The sequence below is a fragment of the Motacilla alba genome, chromosome 12 (genome assembly GCF_015832195.1).
Source record: "Motacilla alba alba isolate MOTALB_02 chromosome 12, Motacilla_alba_V1.0_pri, whole genome shotgun sequence".
Lineage (NCBI taxonomy): Eukaryota > Metazoa > Chordata > Aves > Passeriformes > Motacillidae > Motacilla > Motacilla alba.
The window spans coordinates 4,124,149-4,136,547 of NC_052027.1; the positions used below are offsets into that span (position 1 = coordinate 4,124,149).

Consider the following 12,399-nt stretch of genomic DNA (forward strand, 5'->3'; position numbering starts at 1 on the left):
AAAGAAGGGAAGAAATAAATCCTCTGCTGAATCCATGTGTGTTAAGAGGAGGAAGGGATGGGAGTAGCCTTTGCCGGTGGCTAGGTCATACAAATAGGTGTGTGCAGCCCTCATGCAGTCCATGGCCAGAGGTGTGGGGGATTTAGTGGTGTTTGTTGTGTTGACACGAAGAGGCTTCAGCCCCAACAAGGACTTCTTATGCTGCTCACAGGGCTCGTGGCTAAAGCCAGATGTTTTGCTGAAGAAACTTGACGAATAGCTGGACGCATCAATAGTGGGAGATTAGCATCTCTGTAATTTAAAGTATTTTCCTCCCTCCTCTCCCCCGAGTATCCTGATGTTCAAGGCTGCCAGAAAGTGCCTGTAATCTTGCCTTTTAAGTCAAAAGTGTAGGAGAAGGACTGTTTTAGGTGTCTCTAGGTGCCCAGTTTGCTGTATGGTGCAGAACCGTGGGTACATCACATTGCTGAGGCTGTTCCATATGCAGATATTATGCCTGTTTTGTGAGTAAGTGTCTGTGGAGCTGCTTGAACACAGATTCCTATTACTGCTTGTGGGAGTCGGAATTTTGTACTCTTGTCTTCCAAACCGTGTTCCATCCAGCAAGCCCTTAAAGTCTTGTGAGACCATCACCTTTGCATATTTTGTCTGAAAAGTCTTCGCGCGCAGTTCCGCGTGCCAGAAGCCGCATACTATGTTTTCCTAAAAATTACGTTCGAGTTGCCAAAAAAATTGGTGGGAACTTGCAATTTCCGAGTTACAAGTTCACACGCCAACTGCGAAAGGAGAAAAGCCGACGTGCGAGGTTTTGCAGAACCCTGACTGTCTCCCTTCCGGCTGAGCTCTAATCTGTGCTCCCACCGGTGTCGTGTGTGCCGACAGCCGGAGCAGGCACCGGGGCTGGCGGCTCCCTTCCAGCGTGTGGGCAGCCCGAGCGGCACAGGCAAGCAGGGAAGGGAAGGAGAAAAAGGAGACCGAGCTGCAGACTCAGACTTGAGAAGTAATTCCAGCCATGCCTTGGCGTATGGGAAATTGGGTTAGCGTGGTCTTTGGAAAAACGCAGGTTGGGCAATGAGAAAGGAGTGGATCGCCAGCGGAGCAGGTGGTCGTTTACAAAACAATCCGTCCTTTTATGTATTTAGTAAGTCTTGAAGTAACGGCTGTAAGGGATCTGTTTGTTGCTGCCCATGCTCCTCTCCCAATTATTGAAAATAGCTTTTGCACATCCTGATTTTGTGTGCTGAAATATTTTGGGGTTTAACTTTGTTATTTCATTTTTTAAAGTCTTCAGTGGTTGCATGTTTGACATGGCTTTGTTATCCTAGATGTTATGTTATGATCTGGCACACAGAGCATTAATTCCTTTATCAGCTCTGTTTCCTTTACAGTTGTTCATTTAATTGAGCTCCTCTGTGTATTTTGCAAAACAAGATGCATTCATTATAACTTGCAGACCTCAGATAGTATTGTAACATGTTTCAGAAAAATAGCACTTTTGTAGATAGTTGTGGAAGTTGGGTGTTTGGTTTATTTTTCAGATGATGGGAGGAAGCAGTAGCAGAATTCTTGCATGCATAATCAGTCAGAACTTTCCAGAAGCTCTTTATTCAAGTTATTTTCTTTTAAAGCTGTGTTTACTCTAAGAATTCAGCTGAGGCAGTTGAAATATGTGGCTGCAGTGGGGAACAAAATACATTGTATGTTTTGTTACTCTCCTTGTTCTGCTTTGACTTGTGCAAACAGTTTTAATCCAAAGGAAGAGATCATACGGTCTGTGACTGCGGTATCGTACAATCCAGTTTAGGGTGCAAATTACCCTCCTATGGTACATCCTGACATTGAATAGTCTTGTCTGGAATAGGCTGTAAATAGAGTGTATCCTTCTCTTTCACAAGCCCTTGGAGGAGGAAGCCACATGCCTTAGCTCTACAGTGTTCAGGAGCCAGCACATCTGTGGGACCATGCACCTGCATGCGGCTGGAGATGTTCAGACACTGTCTTCAGTGCAGATTTTGAACATTAAACACTCATTTCTGGTTGCAAATGGCCTCCACATGTTGCCAGGGGTTCAGCACCAGAAAGGCCATTTCCTGGAGCATGGAGCAACCTCTGCTGAACTTGGCAGAGCTTGTGAAGGACCCCCCCAGCCCAGGGCTGAACAGCTGGTTCTGGAGAGGTCATGGGGCATCAGTGCTGTCTGTTGGGAGGCTTTCTGTTGCATTGGCATCGTGCATGAAAAAGGTATGGACAGCCACAGGAATGCTCAGGATTGTTCACTGTTATTGACCAAGGGAGGCTGGAGAGGCTCATGTGGTGTCCTGCAGATCCTCTCTGCTGTTGCCTCTCCCTCTCCCAGCCATAGCTGGTGGTGGATTGGAGGTGAGCATTGCTCTTTAGCCATGGGTGAATGCAGAAGAGGGATTAAGAACTTGGTTTCCTGCATCCTGACTGAAAAGTAGGCATATGTGCTTTTTTGGGGGAGTTAGAAACAAATTGGCTTTGACAGAGCTTTTTTAGGGAGTTTTCTCAGGCACAGGATGAAATTTTGAGGTGAAAAAAAAATCATGCTTCTTTTCCCGCTTCTCTATTGGGCCAGTGTGGAGAGGACCAACTATATTTTTGGGTGCTTGGGATCCATGTGTGCGGCTGTTGAGGAACATGTGCTGCATGTACACATCTCCTGCACAGAAATGTGATGGGTGGAATCCTTGCTCTGGACCGAGACTGGAGCTATTCCTGGGAAAGAAAACATCAAGAAAAAAATGGGGATGAAGGCACCTCTTCTGTCCTGCTTACTCAGTTCTGGCTGATGTGAACTGGTGTGCTAGGTGCTTGGATAACATGTGTGTGTGTTTGTGTGTTAGCTTACACACCAGTGTGCACAGACACATTTGGTTTTCCTGGTGCATTGTGCTGTCCTTGCTGTAATCTGAGAACCACAGCCCTTGGACGGGGCTAGGCAAAGAGTCCATCTGTGTTTCCACAAAAGCTTAGCTAAGTGCATTTTTTTATATTGTGTTATGGGCCTGATTCTTGTGGGGGGTTAGATGCTCTCCGTTGTGGATGCCCAGTGTTTTTGCAAGTCACCCTGCTCAGAAGTTGGTGGTTACAGAGCTTTTTTAAGGGGAAAAAAGCATTTTTCCGTTTGTTTCTCCATAGACTAAAACCGCTAAAGAGCTCTTGCTTAGTTTTCCACACACAAGGCACACAGTGACGGGAGCATGAGAGGGACTGCAGGTCTCGGAAGGCTTGAAGTGTGTGAAAACAAGGAGTCCTAATGAAAAGAGTTTTGCAATTTAATTGTAGTGGGTGTGCCTTTGTTTGTGCAAAGAAATGAAAGTGCTGGAGGCCGAAGTGCTTTCTTTATCCTCAGAATAGGGAGCAGTACAAACTTCCCTGGCCAGTTCTGCCAAGGTGCCTGAGACCTGCAAGTCCCTGCAGGGCTTTGGCTCTCTGCTCACTGGGACCCCATCCCACAGACTTTGAGCCTTCAGCTGTCCAGCTTTGCAGGGCTCACCAGAAATACCATGTTTAACATGAGGGACCTTTCTTGGGTTCCTGAGTGCCTTTCCTCCCAAGGTGTTTGTTCACCTCACAGATTCACTGCATTTGGGAAGACCATCGTGTCCTTTGCAGTGCTTTTGAGAGTCATGACTTTGCCTCGGGATGGATCTGCACATCTCCACGTAGCCAGTCTTCTGCTTGTTCCTCCTGCCCACTGCCTTGTTAACCCCTTTGGAGTAGTCCATGAATCCCAGTCTGGTACCAGGGGGCCAAATTCCCTGCTCTCTTCTGCATCAGCCTCCTGAGCTACCCTGTGCCCCACAGCAACACGATCCATTTTAAATAGATGCTGTTTGCAGCATCTTGGACTTGCTGTGCGAGGATGAGAAATGTTAACATAAATTCTTTAAATAACATCTAGTAGTGTTGAATGCACAGAATTATAAAACATTTTTATATTCTGAGACTCATTTGCATCTTCACATTAAAAACTGTGGTTTTCTTCTCAGGGAATGGTTGCAAGATCTGATTTGTTTTGAAATCAAAGCTAAATTTGTGTTCTTGCTTTCCTCTTTGCCCTTCATTTGACAAATTTTTCTTCTTCTATAAATACAGAATTGTAAACAAGGGCTAATCCTTAGCAACAACCTGGAAAGTTAACATTTCTCTCCAGCTCCTATTATAATTAATTCAAACACTATGAATATGATGTGATTTACACATAATATTCCTAAGGCCAGGAGGTACTAATATCTTGTTAGAGAACTGAGGAAAAGAACATGCTTTTGTGTGTGCCATATAACATAATTGCACTGCATTTTCTTTCATGAGAAGATGTTTAAAGATGCTTTTTACTTTGCATTTGAAAAATGAAAGGCTTCTGCTTCTGCATTTGGCTGAAATTGTCTTAAATGTGTTTTCCCTCCTGCAGCAGTCAACATTGTCAAAACATTTTGCAAAGTACATTTTAATAATACGGGTTAGGACCATCATTATATTAATTTAATTCTCTATGTAGGTAAATTCATAAGATGCTTCCACTTTGTCATAAAAGTTTTTCACAGTAAACATCATCTGTTTTCCCTGTGCAAAAAAAGAAGGAGATAATATAGTCAACAAAAGGATAAAATGCCTTGTGTGAAAATTGTAAAAGTTTAGCTTGAACAGTCTTTCTCTCATGGTCCATCCTTGTATTTTATTTAATTTTCATTTAATTTTGTTTTGTTCTGTTTATATTTGTTCAGGGAGTGTTTTTGTAGTGTTAATCTATGTAAGCCACATGCAGTTGAAAACTGCAACTCCCAAAAGGCTGTGATTAAAACATTATGGATGTGGCAAACCACAAATGCAAAAGGAAGTTTACATTTAGATTTTCTATATAAAAAATATTATATTCAAGTTTTGTAATACCTTGGTATCGTGGTCAGCGTTGCCATAAAAATTCTGTGTTATATGGAATGATACAATCTGTGAAGCATTTCCCATTATGTAGGCACCATGTCTTTAAATTATAGCAATTTCTTAAGATTTTAAAGCAAAATGAGCTCTTAGAAGTGTGATTAATAGCAGGGAATGAGGCTAACACTGGGTCATCAGTGGCACTCCATTACAAAAAAGGTTGGACTAATAAAAGCATCCATCTATTTGACCAATAAAGCATTTGAATGATATGCTTATAGTTTTTATCATAGTGTAGTTACTTTGTACTGAATAAACTGTGATTTTACGTGCTGGAAAAGGAGCGTGGAGCAGGCAGCGCGGCTGAGGTGAGAGCAGTTGTCTCAAGTAGGGAAATATCAGGACTTTTATGTGAAGCTTGATGTTTTCAGAAGCCTTCAGGTTGCAGTGTCTAAATTTTTGAAGCTGCTGTGAAATATCTAAATCCCCCGTGACCCGTGCCTGCCTGCCCACAGTCTTTCGGTGAGGCTGGCCCTCGCTGTCCTGCAGGGAGGGGAGAAAGGAGGGTATTGTGTGTAATCATTAATTCAGAGTTAAGTCCCCGGCAGCCCCAGACATCAGAAATACTCTGCTGCAGCACAGGAAATGGGGCAGCACTTCTGTTTTCCTGGTGTGCGGACGCCAACCCCGTCCTCGAGTTGCACCTTTCATCCTGTCTGCTATTATGCTGTCAACCTGATGTATTAAAAAATAGGCAGTTGCCTGAACAATACTGCATTTGGGTTTTATTTAAATACCTGTCTTATTAGTAGGTTGTACTGATTTCATGGTTTTGAACCTTCTTTTTTCTTTTTTTTCTTTTTTTACTACAACAAAAGGCTAAACATTTTCTGAGAAAGAAAACGAAGGTTCTTGGCCAGCTGTGGATGTCCAGGATTGTGCTGTGAAAAAAAGTAACAAATATTCTAAAACTTGTAAAAAAATGATGAGGAGGGAGGCTTCTGGCCATCATGCTGTTTGCACATGAAATGGCAAGGGAGGGGAGATTAGTGCCAGGGCCAGCTGTGACCTTGGATGCTTCATAGATTTGAGACTGGGATGATTTTCCTCAGTGCTTGGTGGTGATGCTGGTGCTCATCAGAAGGTAGGGGTGAACCAGGGAGGGACACTGGTGCAGCTGGGAGGAAAAAGGACCTGTGGTATAGCCCACAGCTACATCCACTAAACCCACCTGACTGGTGCAACACCCTAAAGGGCTTCTTTTACATAGGAGAGGGATGAAGAGACCCATGGAGGTCCCATGCAGGGATTGTGTCAGGGCAGGAATGTAACCCGGAGCCCTGGATTAACCTCTACCATTAGGACCATCCATCTTCTCTCCCTGTACTTCAGATCTTTCCCGAAATTCGTGTTCAGGATAGACAACTTAGGGAAGCCTCCCTGGAGGAACGCTGCCATAGGAAATTTCATGAGTGTTACAGGGATGAGAGATGGGGAAGAAAAGGCTTTCTGGACGGTGGTAGACTCAGGGGATTTGGGTGTCCTGAGCACCTTGAGGACTAAAGTCACAAAGCCTTGGGGCCAAGAGAAATGTTGGGTGGGGAGCAGTTGGGGGCCGTTGCGGTTTTGGTTGCTAAAAGACATCCAAGGGGCTTCTGGGTTAAAAAAGAGCAGCTGAGGAGATCTACAAAGATCAGAGAACGATGATGGGAGGCAGAGGCAAGGGGACTCAGGATGGGAAAGAGAAAGGAGGGGGAAGAGGGCTGAACCATGGCTTCATTGCTGCTGCAGGGCCCTGGCATAGGCATGGGTGTGTGTGTAAGTGACTCGTGTCCATGATCATGCTGGGCTGGTTGGGCTGTGTCGAAAGCTGTTGTTTTGCTTGCTTGTTCTGGGAGTGAAATGAAAATTTTGTACCCCACCTTTTGCAGTTGTTGTTTTTCTGGGTTTTCAGTTGTTTTTGTTTTTTTTTTTCTCTAATGCAAATGGATCTTTCACATCAGTGGTTTGGCCGGTAAATCTTGTTTTGTGAAACACTTTCAAGTGTTTTCAACTCCTTTCTTTCCCCTTTATCAGAACAGATGCACAGCTCTCTATTTTCCCCTGCTGCCTGTTGTCTTGAGGTTGCACAGCAAGACTGCAAAGGCTTTTTTGTTTGTTGTTGTTGAAGGGGAGGAAAAAACCCTCAATCCACAGAAGAGTTAACAGGATTTCACTTGATCTGCTCGTTTATGCAATGAGTAATGCGAGGTTGGTAACAGCAAATTGTTGTTTATAAGCAAACATGGCACTGTGTAAACAAGAAGGCCTGGTCCCCAACTGGTTTGATTTCATGGTGGTCAGCAGCTGATGCATGTAACGTACAACCTTTCTGCTTCTCGAAATGTCAGAAGAATGACTATTTGTTTGTCTTGAGTTCTTCCCAGCTGTTTACTCTGTAATGCATTTGCCTCAACCTTGATTCCCTAAGAGTGGCCCCTTTCTCCTCCCTACTCTGTTTACATTAGTCCTGCCCCGAGTGTCACCTATGAAATCTGTTGATTATTCCACCTGGTTAATGTTAAATTGCTCTTGCAAGATGATGTGTTTGTTCATAAACACAAATGCTGGGCCCCTTGTTTACTGTACCCATGGCAGCAATCAGTTATTAAACAAATATTGCTTTGTTTGCGGGTGTGAGCAGCAGTTTATCCTGCAAGGTCTGGAAAAAAACCTTTAAATGCTGGGATTTTGATAAAGGAGAAAAAGGGGAGCTTGTCCCTGGAATGTGGCTGAAACTCACTTTGGTTTGCTTTGCTTATCTTTAACTTGGGTGAAGGGGCTAGAAAGATTAGCAAGTTGTTTGGTTTTTCCAAGAGATTTCCTTAGTGTAATGATATCTATCCAGTTGTTTGCTTTTTTCAGAAGGGAGAGAGCACTCCTGCAAGACGACTAGCACAGCGGTAGACGGCTGATGGCTAGAAAATCCTGCATGGAGCAAACAAGGAGGTAGAAGGTCTAGGATAAAGGTATAGGGCTATGAACCAGGTAATCACCCCAAAAGTACGGCCTTGTGTTCTATGTCAGCGTTTGGTCGGGGGCTTTTCGGTTTCTCTCTTCTCTCATGTCGGATTTTAATTGATGCATGTGCCCTCGATGAGGTTGGAAAAGGCAAAGCTTTCAGCTTTACTTCTGAGGAGATCTGAGGAAAATCTGTTTTAGAAGCAGAGCCGTTTGAATGGAGAGAAAATACCAAATTTAAAAATGCGCTTTGTTGCTCCTCCTCCTGCGAGTGAGATGACGGAGCTGCTTTTCTTCTTTTTATAACTGGAAAACTGCGTTTACATCTGCTAATTTCTCTGTGCTGCCTGTTTGTTCTTTGGTTTCTGGGAGTCCTAATTAGAGAGAGCCATCCTGATAGTTGTTGCTTTTGGGTTGTTTTGAAAATGAGCAAGAAAAACTTGCTCACACCATCTTTGTTTTTCAAAATTACTGTTTGTTATTGTTTCTGAGTGGGGCTTGGATTTCAAATGCCAGGCAGGACCTGCTAGCACTAACAGTAAATGGCTAGGGCTTTTCACACAAAGGGAGTAAACCCTGTTTGAGTGACCTTGAGAAAGAAATGTTAACTCTTTTTGTGTGAATGTGTTGCCTATTCCTGTATATCTGAATTCATTTGTTAAAATGAGAAGGGGTTTTCTGTTCCTTTATATGCGAATTCATTTATTAAGATATCTTGGATACACATTCATAGAAAGCATAATATGAAATAATTGTCCTCTTCATCCCTTGGAAAAGAAAGCAAAAAAATATACATAAAAATGTGATCCCCTGTATTCCCCAGTTTGCATCAGTGATCCAAACATACTGCTCGTTTGGGCTGCTGGAGCAGTGTCAGAGCTGGAGGTACCTGAAGTGTGTAAGTGGACAAGCTGGTCATTAATTGACTCGTGTTACTGCCATGAATCAAACCTTTGCTACCTTGAACGAAGTGAAAACGGCATTGTGTGGAATTGTTAAGAGTTGCACCTGGCTTTGAGGTGGTTTTTTGACTTCTGGAGGCTGCTAGAGAGTTTAGCTATGCTTTAATGGAGATGTGCATGGAGGGTGGGAGTCTAATTCATCTAAAGCCAGCACTTGGTACAAGGTTTCATGTTATCTTGTTGGAGCAGTGCTGCTGCTGTCTGGCACAAACTGACTGTATTTACTAAATGCAACTTTGGTCTTTTATTTGGTTGAACAGTCACCTGTTTTTCTGTGAGGCAGACTGCAAGAGTTTGTGATGCAAGCTCAGAGCAGTGTGCATGCAAACAAATAAGTCCTGGCTGTGAGAACAGCTCTGCAGTTTCTGTTCCTGTTCTGCGCGGAGCAGCAGGGAGCCCACACTGCTGTGATGCCTGGGCTGGGATGAGCAGGTGGGTAACTCCCCAGGGACACCGACCACGGGGCCAGCACCGAGGGGACTCTGCACCTCACCGTGCTGCACTGGTGACCTTTCTTCCAGAGGAGTCACTCCTCTGGTGCCATGGTGCTCGTGTCCATGTGGTAGCAGTCATGGATTCGCATGGTACAGTGAACTATGGCTTCTGGTTTGTCTTGGGGTTTTTTTTTGGCCACTCGCCATTCCTTTCCTTCCAAATAAACTGTGATCATGGTGATGGTAAGGATGATTTCTGTCAAGCTCACAGCTGAAAGACAGCTCTCCCCAAGAGAGAGGAAGGAACCTCACTCTGCCGATGATGGTATGTAAATGATTACATCATATTTGCCAGTCACTTGGAAGTGGCCCAACTCTAGAGCTTTTATGCATCTATGGCATGAGCTTCATGCTGAATATGGATTTAATAGCTGTCAAGCTGAGAGGCATAGATTGAGATAGAGCTGGCTTTGCAAAAGGGGTGTATTTATCCAAGGTGAGACTGGGAGTAACTTCTGTGTGCATGTCTAAAATGAAGGGAGAATGCAAAAATGTAATTTGAGGGAAGTTGGATTGTTCATTGTCTGTCTAATGCTTTGGGTTTTACCTCATGGAAGGGAGTGAGACCTGTTGTCTTCACAGCTTGATATGTTTTAGTGCCCTGGTTTTTCATGGGGACCAGCTGCAGCTCTTTTGAATAAAGCACATGGCAGACTTTTTAGTGTCTGTTTCAACTAACTCTTCTTGGATTAGCTTGGTCTCTGTTCTTACTGATTGTGGTCAGCAACACCCTCAGCAGAAGAGACTTCCTGAGGGCTAACTGCACTGACTGGTTCTCTGACAACTCAAGTTTTTTGGCCATGATTTCACAATAAGCCAGTGTGGCACAAATGGGATTAGGCTCCTGATTCCCCTTCCCTTCTCCTCACCACAGCAGTCTTAAATTTCAGCTCCTGCAGAGCATCAGTCAGCCTTTCACTGAGCTGCCTCCAAATGATTTCAGGTTGCTGTGGCCCTGATGATAACACACTGTTGCTGGAAAGAAGGGACCCAGGCAATGTGAGCCACGCACCCAACAGTGAAAGAGGTTGTGCCATTGCATATAGTTAAATAAATTAAAAATTGTGGCTGTCTTCTAGACAGGAGCTGCCAGTGAGATGATTTGAGGGTGGAAAGAGGACATAAATGCATAATAGGTGGTAAAAAGCCAGGCTGGTGACCATCGTGGCCCACAGGGTCAACCTCCTTTGGGCAACCTGTGTTCTCCTGTTGGCCAAGGTGTTGTACTCCACCACTTTTGAAAGCACGGGCTTTTCATTCACTGAATTTAGATACAGCTTCACATTTTCGTGCTCCTTGCTTTTACTGCTGTCTCCTTTCTATGGCTCTGCATCACCAAGTAGCTCTACCCCAGCTTCAGCAGGGCAGGGAGGGGGAGCAGCCTCCAGGTGCCAGGGTCGTGGCCCACAGGGATGCTCCAGGAGCAGTGTGATCTGTTTGCCTTCCCGGGGAGGCCAGCACATCACCTTTGCCATGTGCTCAAGTTCCACTGGCCCAAGGCCTGGGACGAGTCCAGCCGAAGTGAGAGCATCAGGAGGCATAAGCAAGGATGTGCTGAGGGTAATCCCATTTCTTCTGGACCCTTTATTTCCTAAGCACTAAATGAAATTTCAGATTTTAGATATGTCTAGACATATACAGTGCACGATAAAGTTGATAATACATTAATCATTTTTAACAACAGGTAATATGCATAATTTATGGTGTTACAGTGCTATCTTTTTTGATATTTATGATGGATAATGCTCAGTTTTTGCCCTCATATTACTGCTTTAAATTATACCACAAGAAAATTAATGAGAAAGTAGATTTATGGCTTTCATTTGTTTGTCAATTCGGAAATTAATTGGGTGTTAATTTTAGCCGTCCCTCATCAGACCAGGTCTTTAGTATGTGTGCATTACTTTGCATTCATTGAAGCCTACCTCCCATTTACTGTGGGTCACTAGCTTTGCATACATTAAAATAGCCCTCAGGCTCATTCTCTTGATTACTTTTTGAACTGCCATGCATTAGAAAATTTACGCCTTTCTGTTATAATTATGAAAATTCTCTATTGGAAGATGGTGCTTGCATAACAGCAAGTGTACGGTCTTGCTCGGCAATGTAAGATCATATAGCAAATCCCAATACGTTTTTGTTCTAATCCTAGAAAATAGCACTCTCGACAATCTTTGTTGTGCGAGTTTCATCCTTTGAAATTTCAAGGATCCATTTTAATGCATTGAATTACCTCTTTAAGCTGAGGAAATATCAAAGGATTTCACCTCGTCGCTGTCTCTTTGTTTCCTCTTTCCACACATCCCGTGCACGTTCCTTCCCTTGCCTTGCTCCAGGTTTGCCTCTCCTCCTCCAAACCCCGCTGTCAGACGTGACTCAGCATTGCTTTTTAGGACAGCGAAGCCTGATTTGCTCTGTTTGCTGCTATTTTGGTTGATTCCTAAAGATGATCCTTAATTGCACTTTGAATCCCCTTCTCCTTTCTCCTACTCCTGCACAATTCAGCAGCCACCAGTAGTGTGTAGGCGAGTGGCCTTCGAAGGGGTAAGCATGAAGTTTTATCCAAAAAGTACCCTAATGTACTGACAGTTGATCTATAGTTAGTTAGTACATAATTATACCTAAAATACACCCTGTCAGCAGGATAAATGACGGCTACTGAAAACTCTAAAAGCATGACGGGTGTTCACCCATCTGCAATGACGAGAGCGGAGGGGTTTGTAAGTTGAGAAAGGCTGGTGAGTTCAGCATGATCTGATTTAGTTAAATCATGCCATATGTTGGGATAGCTCTCTCTAATAGTCGTGCTAACCACAAACACAGGCACAGAGAAGTCATCTGGTCCACCTGGCTAGTTTGGACTTCCCTCCCCGACGTTATTTCTGCACTTAGCATGGTGGCAGCCCTTGAGCTGCTCATGTGAAGCTGGCTGATTCACAGTTAATTGTGACATGGTGTAATTTAGTAAATGAGCAGCTGAACATCTGTACGCCTTCCCCCACGGCACATCAAGCCTTACCTTACACAAGGCTTTTAATTTC

The 12,399-nt window shown here is 43.9% G+C and overlaps 1 protein-coding gene across 20 annotated transcripts in view; it reads left to right on the forward strand.

Annotated features, from left to right (window-relative positions):
• Positions 1-12,399, forward strand: part of FOXP1 (forkhead box P1) — a 378,552-nt gene that overhangs the window by 198,187 nt on the left and 167,966 nt on the right. Inside the window, exon 1 of one of the 20 annotated variants that reach the window (XM_038149490.1) lies at positions 4,643-7,929. The exons of 16 other annotated variants lie outside the window; for them this stretch is intronic. The gene's annotated coding sequence lies outside the window, so the exon portion shown is untranslated. Of the gene's footprint in view, positions 1-4,642; positions 7,930-7,970; positions 9,297-9,599; positions 9,624-12,399 lie in introns of those variants that run through there. 3 more of the 20 variants (XM_038149491.1, XM_038149496.1, XM_038149501.1) reach the window with 3 other exon arrangements.